Source organism: Apostichopus japonicus, chromosome 16 (genome assembly GCF_037975245.1).
Source record: "Apostichopus japonicus isolate 1M-3 chromosome 16, ASM3797524v1, whole genome shotgun sequence".
Taxonomy (NCBI): Eukaryota; Metazoa; Echinodermata; class Holothuroidea; order Aspidochirotida; family Stichopodidae; genus Apostichopus; species Apostichopus japonicus.
The window spans coordinates 16,533,946-16,543,412 of NC_092576.1; the positions used below are offsets into that span (position 1 = coordinate 16,533,946).

The 9,467-nt window shown below is 38.2% G+C and overlaps 1 long non-coding RNA gene across 2 annotated transcripts; it reads right to left on the bottom strand.

The window, feature by feature from the left end:
• Positions 1–3,745: 3,745 nt before the first annotated feature.
• On the bottom strand, positions 3,746–8,935 carry LOC139983001 (uncharacterized). Of its 2 annotated transcripts, XR_011798469.1 has the most exons (4): positions 8,919–8,935; positions 8,160–8,349; positions 7,318–7,422; positions 3,746–6,760 (listed from the first exon to the last, which is right to left on the bottom strand). It is a non-coding gene; the product is annotated as an uncharacterized lncRNA (long non-coding RNA). The 2 variants fall into 2 exon arrangements; XR_011798468.1 differs by lacking the exon at positions 8,919–8,935 and having other exon boundaries at positions 3,748–6,760; positions 8,160–8,903.
• Positions 8,936–9,467: the final 532 nt, after the last annotated feature.

Here is a 9,467-nt window from a genome sequence, read left to right on the forward strand (position 1 = left end):
AGAGTGACCAGTATGATGACCGGTACCCTGACCAGTCACATGACCAGTACCTTGACCGGTACCCTCACAGGTACCCTAACAGGAGCCCTCACAGTAACACTCGCCAGTACCCTCACTAGTACCCTGACCAGTCCCCTGACCAATCCCCTGAACGGTACCCTAACCAGTGCAATGTCCCATGCCTTGACTGTCACACCTGTGCCATCCCTGGTTGTTGCAGGCAGGCTTTGTATGGGTCAGGGGGATATTGTCCGGGGGGATTTTGTCCGGGGGGATTTTGTCCTAGAACCCCTAAATAGCACTCAAAACGGATAATGGTACCAGACGGTACCTGTACGTTGTCTGCTAGATTCATACGATGTCAAAAGGCTAGAACATGCACTATAATACTGTTATCAGTCGTCAGTAGGTATATACCACACTCATCTCATATCAGTATTTGTTTCTAATGTCATAACAGGCAGTGGCGGAGCGTCCATACAGTCAGGCGGGGGGGGGGAGCGGACTCAAATGTGAAGCTGGCGCCCTTTTCAGCTATTCACCACTTTTTACTTATTCGCGATTATTTACTTTTTTATTGCGCTCTCATCTACCTATTGACATTTGTCACATTTTGTTGGCGATGACACCTATACCTAAAGGGTTATTTCCGGCGATATAGGGAGTATCTTTACTCAAAAGATTTCTGTACGCTCTGCGCCAACCTGTGGTGGCGCTCCGCTTAGATAAAGTCGAAAGCGCCCGTACAGACCTTTCTCGCCCCTCTGACCAATATCCCTAGCTCCGCCACTGGCTCCCAATCTTCTTCCCCGTCAATCCGTCTAGTGTCCCCCCCCCCCTTCCCCAACCGAACCTCGTATGTTAAAGGAATATCTAATGATTAGAGACACTTATTCTAATGTTAAATCAGCAAAGAGCAAGCAATAATGATTTTATCACTAAGATTTTTTTTTAATTTCTCAGTTACACCGTCATTTAACTTCCCACTCAATCTTACACTCCCTGATACTCTTCCATCCCAATGTAGGAAACTTCATCGTTACACGCAGCACGCAACGATCTTTGTTCTACTTAATTGATCCTAACTGAGTCTTTCAACTTAAAAGCATATTTTTTCCAAATAGATTAGTGAAAGTTACACAGTTTAATAAATTAGAATCATCTCCTTGTTAAAGAATTGTATTATCGGCGTATAGTCTTCCGATAAGCGTAACTTAGGGTTGAAAGAAATCAGTGAGAGCAGGCAGTAATGATATAAACTTATATATATATTTTCAAATCTCTTATTGAACGAATTATCAGCCCCCTGGTTACATCGTCATTTATCATCCCTCCCCCATCCTGCCCTACCCTTCTTCACCTCACACACTCCGCTCTATAGGGTTAAAAGAAATCAGCGAGAGCAGGCAGTAATGAAATTTACTTACATTAATGAATTTTTTAAATCTCATTTAGGACAAATTATTAGGTCCCCCTGGTAACATCATTTACCCCCCCCCATTCTCCCCTTCCCTTCATTACAATCACTCTCTTACACCTATTATATTAGATATCCTTGCAAAGCGTGATGAACTAGGTCCCTCATTTATCTAATGCGTGGGAGGAACTCGAAACTTTCTTCCTTATCCGCATATTCCAAGCTTTCTCCAAGAAAAGAGTTACAGTACCTATTACCCAGATTTTTAAAAATAGCCTCCCTCCTCATAAAACGTGATGATCTATGTCTCTCATTAATCTAAAGCATGGATGAACTCCCAACTTTAAGCATATTACACAGTTTTTCCACAAAAGAGCTAAGAAACCTACTACACACAAATTATGTAAATGTCACTAAACGGCATCCGTAGGGACATCGTTTTTTGGTCCACATTTGAGTTTCCATCATATCTTTAATCTGCTTTTCATACATATCTTTTATTGTGATTGTTATGATGACCACATGTAAGGACTTTTGAGTCGTATTATTGTATCCAGTGGAATTGTCTCGCTGAGATATAAAAGGATGAATTTTCCGTACGTTTTCACGGTAGGCCCCTCTGTTCAAGGTCAATGCACGACTATAACATTAGGTCCACTAAGTGCGGATATTGGTCTCCATTTGCCACTATTGCAGTAAACCCAACCGAGCAACGTGTCTACGGTGTCTCTTAAAAGACAATATTATTAACAAGTTCGAAAAGAATTTTTAATCTCTACGGTGTCTCTTAAAAGACAATATTATTAACAAGTTCGAAAAGAATTTTTAATCTCTTTGGTGTCATTTTAAAAGTATTTCTGATAACATTACGTACAGAATTCTTTTATATGTGAAAGGTACATATGAGAAACATGACAATGACCGTGATAAAACCAATTTCAAGATTACTAGCGATCAACTCGCTCAATTTGTTTCAAAAAATGATTGAAAAGTGATATGAATTCCTTCTCATTCATTCTTTTTATTTGAGCATGTTGAACGCTTGCGATAATGTCATTACGAATCATTGCAGACGCTCACCCAAACCGTTAAAAAATACCGTCCCTCTCCCCCCTTCTCTTCCTACACTGAGCTCCCAACAGTGGCGGAGCGTCAATACAGTCAGGGGGCGGATGCCCCCCCCCCCCCAACGGACTCATATGGACTGCTGGCGCCCTTTTCAGCTATTTATCACTTTTTTTACTTATTCGCGATTATTGACTTTTTTATGGCGCTCTCATCTACCTATTGACATTTGTCACATTTCGTTGGCGATGACACCTATTTATTCTTCGTTTATCTGCAAATTAGCAAGGCCCGGAAAGGGTCATTTCCTGCCATATAGGGAGTATCTTTACTCAAAAGATTTCTGTACGCTCTGCGCCAACCTGTGGTGGCGCTCCGCTTCGATAAAGTCGAAAGCGCCCATACATACCATTCTCACCCCCTCTTACCAATACCCTAGCTCCGCCACGATAACAGGAGTGACTTTCCATATGTTATTGCAGGAAATATTGGAATCCTCAATGAAAACTATACGTAGGTAGTCTTCTTTGCGTGGGGATTGAGTTGTGTAGGTGTTACACAAAAATGTAGATTTGCTTTCTTTATTCTTGTGGAAAGCCGCTTTCACTTTGATATCAGATAAACCTGTGGTACATGCAGTGAAGTAGCCAGGATTGTTCCAGTGGAGGGGGTGGGCGCTTGGGGGGGGGGTTGACCAATTCCTGGGAGGGCGTCTTGTTTCTACCTGAGTGGAGTGCCACCATGGGTTGGCGCTCAGCGTACGGGAAATTTTCAGCTATAAAGACCTCCTAGATCGTTGGAAATAACACTTCCCAGGCCTTGTAAGCTGCTCTAAAGTTTCACAACATCCTTTATTTTGAGATCCCATGTCTTGATATGGTCATCAAATAGTTTAGAGAAATAGAAGAAAAAAGACAATCTGGTAAGTTGCTTTGAAATATCATGACATATCTCGGCCTATGCGCTATGTCACGTCAGGTTTTTCAGCAACTATAGCCTACTGCCGGTCCGCGGTCGAAGGGTCGTTCATGAGTGGTCATCATGGAGATTCGTTACCATGCAGACCAATGAATGATATATTTTTCGCACATGTAATTTTTTCGACACCCAAAATCCCAGTGGGCGGGCGACAAGCTTTCATGGGGCTGTCGCCCCACCCCCCCCCCGTGGCTACGCCACTGGGTACATGGTGCCGAAGCACATATCTTCAAAGTACTGTCCCCAACTTTCAATTGTTTCAAGCTACTATGTGACCAAAAAGAAGATGAAGTTGCAGATCTGAAAGGACCAGTAATTTTACTCGGAAACCTTTCGACCACGTACACCTTTGAAGTAGGATAGGATTACACAGTATTTGAATTCTTCATCGATCGGCTTGTATTAAATTAGCTGAAACTCTATAGACCAGTCTTGCAAGGTTTAAAGAAATGGCTCCTTACATAGTTGGCATGATTCAAATTCATCCAGTGCAAATTCATCCAGATGCAAATTCATCAATATAATTGGTCGAGAACTTGCTAGAACAGTAAGCTGTCTGAATTAGCATCTTCAGATCGAATATGGGTTTGCTGAGTTAGGGAGCAATATGTTCGAAGTACAAGGACCAACCAATGAACACAATTTTAACATAAGAGGCAGAGATAAGACACTATAGCAGAAATCATTATGTCTTCTTTCTGTTTATTACTGATAAATGCAAATATTTTCATTAAAATCAATATGAAATTTCATGTTACTTTCAGAAATATATAAACAAAGCAACTTCTACTACTTCAGCTCATTCACATTCATGCTATCAGCTAGAAAATTTACCATGAGGCACATTTTCTATGAGGCATTGATGTGAATACCACTGACATAACTTGTGCTATTCAAATGGATAAAGGGCTTGGTCAAGTCATGAATAAGGCTCCATATATTGCACATGTACAAAAAGGGTTACTGCTTTACATGCAATACTTTTTTGATGGGGGAGAGAGGGGGGGGGGAGATGTGGTAACATGTTGAAAAGACCACATCTTTTAATTTGTCATTTTTCTTTTGAACATATGCAAATGTTCAAAAGAAATGAAAGCACTTGGAAATTTCTTAAAGAGATAGGCAGTTGTTGCCCTTGCACTGCTTTGAAGTCTGCACCACTGTAAATATTGTTGAAGGAGTGGAGTTCTGCGAATCTCTTGATAGTCAAGTAATAATTTTTTCTTTCACTGTTTGTTAAACAGCTCCTAGCAGTAATATGTATTTACACGACATTATCTGAGGTTCATTATGTAACCGCTGTTTTCTACATAGAGTCAAATTAAAAACCAATGTTAAACTTGTTCACCTGCAATGGTCTAAATTTAGAAAGTACATCAATATCATAACTCTTTTGCATGTTGTATAACGGTACTGAATTTGAAGTGGATTATATTTATCAATGAATATAGCAAAGTTTTGGGTAAACACAATTAAAGCATCCACTTGAACTTCATGTTTTCCTTGCATTGTTTGCTACTTCCTCCTATCTAGATTCGAAAGGGACATATAGATAAATGCTCAATACCTCAAACAACATTATTTAACCTTGTTTCCCACAAAAAATGTTCTGTCCCAGTTTCTGTAAACTACTCGGAATAAATGGAGGTGTGGGGGGGGGGGAGTTGGACAGGTTGTATTTGATGTTGTATTTGACAATAAAATTCACCTTCCCAAGGAAGTAATACAGTTCTTTAAGTGGCATTTTATGAAGGACCTACAGTATGTAACGATATCAGAATTGGTTATTGCCTCCTGCTGAAATGTCCAATAAAGACTCGCAGTATTGGAATGTTCATCAGATTCCTCATTTTATAGAAACATCTGTGTTTATTGAAACTTTCCTAGGATGTTGCCAACAAGATGCATTTGAAGTCTACTGTACCTTGTTGTCAAAGGTGGAGCTCACAAAAAGTCCTATCAACTAGTCTTATTCAAGTAGTGGCAACATATGGGGAAAAAGAAAAGCAAAATATGGTACAATTTTGTTAATATTATTTTGAACTATTTATCCCAACACCCTATCCTCCTTTTAAGACTTTTGCAAGCTTGTAAACCAGTTGCAGCACTCATGCAACATGATATGACAAAGGTTCATTGCCAGAACATGAAACTAGCAATTTGGAGTAAATTTGTTAAAAGAATGATGAAGTTAATACACTGAAATATTGAATGGGGCTCAAAAGAGCTTAAGAAGTCTTTTGAGGTACATTACTTGTTCTGATAAATATATTAATTGCCCTAAGATTCAGCTATTAAAGCAGCTACTAGTCAGATACTAGATAGTATGGGATCATGAAGGTTTTCAGATTTTACCTATATTGGCCTCAAATAACCTTTGACTTGGCTAAGAGCACTCAGCACATGATACACCTGCACACAAACTTCCATTCATCATTCCAATATTGAACTATCATGTTAACATGGCTTTCAGTTTCAGATATCTAGTTATCTCACATGGGCTTCTGCTATACTGTACAAATTTATAGAATAGTACTCAATGTCAGAAACCTATATGCACTACATATGACTACCAACTTTTCCTTGTTGAGTTAGATGCTCTATGTTACTCTACTGACCTTGAGTAGCCTTTGACCCTCAATGAAGCCAACACCTACTGAAAATTCCATTTTAAATATAAATTTAATGAAATGATTCAGAAAATACTTTATCAGAAAGGAAAACTTTTATAAACACTTCTGTTCATACTGACCTCAGCGTAAACAATTTAGAGACCAAGAACATATGGTATAATAACTATTAGCTAACATTTCTTCCTTCTACTCTGCAATTTTGAGAGAACAATAAGCAAAATTGATACTGGCAAATGTAACATGGCAACAATAACAATAATTCACAAATGATGATGACATCAGAAAAAGTAGCAACCATGACAATGATGATGATTTGAAAATCTTAATAAGCAATCCTAAATGTAACTAGAATATCACTTTTAGTAGAGCAGGGTTCTCACAAGCCCGTTTTAACCTGGCGGTGGTTGTGGTTTGAATATGATTTTGCCTCTCCCTGCATGGTTTGAAAGTTGAGCGCCCGGGCTGAACATTTATGAACCAGGAAAAGCTTGCTGCCACTTCTCTGGTCCGAAAAAATTATAGCATGAGGTAAATTTCCTCCTGGGTGCATAATTATCATAACAGGTCAAGAATTTTTACCAAAGGTGATCATATTTGAATATCTGGAGTCGGCTCAGACTTGAAGGGTCTTGGATTTGGCTCATACCAAGTGGACTCGACTACAGCTCTGCCATAAATATAAAAAGATAATGGATTGTTAATAATTTATTATATGATGTTGAGAAGGTAGAGACTTAGAAAGTTAACTCCTAAATGTAATGGATAGCATTAAACTCTTCGTTTCACTAACAAAAGGATTCTCAAATACAGTACTAGCAACATTACAGCTGAAATAATGGATCACCAATACGATGCAGTGAAGAAAGGGAGTTTAATAAAGAGCATCCCTCAATGTAATGACTAGGATAAAACTCTTAGTTTCACTAACAAAAGGATACCACATGCAGTACCAACAAGAGGGATGCCCATAATATTGAGGGTCCACTAGACTTAAGGTTTGCTAGACCCAACACCCCCATTGTGGGAAGCATTATTGAGCGTCTTGTTAGCATTTATTGGGTAACTGAAAGTATTGAAGGACCTTGGTGACTCCCCTCCCAGTAGTTTTATAACATTTATGAACCAGGAAGGCCTTGCTGCCACTTATCTGGTCCGAAAAAATTATAGCATGAGGTAAATTTCCTCCTGGGTGCATAATTATCATAACAGTTCAAGAATTTTTACCGAAGGTGATCTTTGGTATCTGGAGTCGGCTCGGAATTGAGGGGTCTTGTATTTGGCTCAGACCAGATGGACTTGGACTCTGGCTAATTGGACTCGACTACAGCTCTGTCATAAATATAAAGAGATAATGGATTGTTAATAATTTATTATATGATGTTGTGAAGGTAGACACTTAGAGAGTACTCCTAAATGTAATGGATAGCATTAAACTCTTCGTTTCACTAACAAAAGGATTCTCAAATACAGTACTAGCAACATTACAACTAGAATAGTTGATTACCAATACGCTGCAGTGAAGTAAGGGAGTTTAATAAAGAGCATCCCTCAATGTAATGACTAGGATGAAACTCTTAGTTTCACTAACAAAAGTATACCACATGCAGTACCAACATGGGGGGGGGGGAGGATGCCCATTACATTGAGGGTCCACTAGACTTAAGGTTTGCTAGACCCAAAATCCCCATTGTGGGAAGCATTATTGAGCATCTAGTTAGCATTAATTGGGTAACTGAAGTATTAAAAGACCTTGGTGTCTCCCCTCCCAGCAGTATAACAACTGGAATAGTGGATTGGTGAAACAATGTTTTATTTGATACAGCGAAGTAAGGGAGTTACATGAATAATAGTTAATGCAATGAATATGATTAAAATCTTTGTTTTACTAACGAAAATTATTCTCAAATACAGCAACATAAGAATTTGTATAAATGGATTATTAATAATGAATTTTATGATGCTGTGAAGGAAGAAAATTCATTAACAAATTTTAATTTGTATGCTGCATGTCATATACCTGTCCAGAAACTAAAAAGAACAATTCAAACTCATAGAATGCATCGTACCTGGCTCCAAGCAATGACATATAAATCTAGTCCTCATTGTATCTACAGAAGTTGTTTGTCTCATTTTAATCGAAAGCCTTTCCTTTCATTGAAAATTTTGATCTTCAGTAAAAATATTCTTCTGTCTGCAGATTTTATTGATGACAGTACTTCCTTCTCTTGTGGAGAAATTCCACCAGCTCTTGTTAACCTACAACAAACCAAAACAACATTTCAATCATATGTCAAAGTTTCACTGAAGTAAATTCCATGTAAATATTTTTTAAAGCCTCACATTTTGATATTGACATTGTTGCAAAAGGTACAAATAAACACATCATAATCAAGGTTAAAATGTGATGGTGTGTTAACACCTCAAGTCTTTGCTTCACAATCCTACCTACAATTCATTCCAGCCTGCCAGATGGCAGATTTACAGTACATTTAGTTTTCAAAGACTACACATAGAGTCATTTCAATTCTGATAACATTCTATGATGGTGGAAGTAGCAAAGTAAAACAAAAGGTTTGGCAGTGGACTTGGTGGGAAGTGGAAAGTCTTTCTTACATTAATTTGTTAGCCGTTGCCTTAGATCGTTTACAGTTTTTGAAAATAAACAGCAAATTTTCATCATCTTTGTTCGTGTTGAAACTTAGTACAGTAAATTTATATTATGTATAGTGTGTGTTGATCAGACTTAGAGGATATTAAAGGGAAGGCTTTAGAAAACTAACTTCAGGTCATAGGGCTTTAAAATATATCTCACAGTCAATACTTACTGAATATTAAAGACAACCAGCAGCTCAAAGTTACAGTATTTTGATATCCTGCGTCGACCTTGAAATTGCAGCCCTGTACTTCTTGCAATAAAGTGGAGCATATCTGCTGTGGTGTTCTCATTCTGCATTCATGCATTCCTCAAATTGTGCCAAATTTAAGCCATCTTTTCTGACAAGAGAATGAACATAAATAAGTCCAGATAATTGTTTCATAAATTGCAAGTGGAAGTCTTGACAGTGCAGTTCCCTATTTGATGTCAATACTTAGTGTACATGTTGTCCAATATTCATGTCAGTTTAGTTAATTTAGCTATCACTTTTTTCATGGAAACCGCATATGCAACAATTGAGAAAAATGCCACACTACTAAGTTTGAATATTGATCTATTATTTGGTATGTAAGTTGTACCCAGGAATTTAGCATGCAATCACTTCAAGAGATTGACTGAGTATTCATGCATGGTTCAATGCCTCATCTCGCATGCAGTTCATTTACTTAAAAATTGCATGCACCCTAGACTATGTATACCGGTACATTTAGTCCCTCAA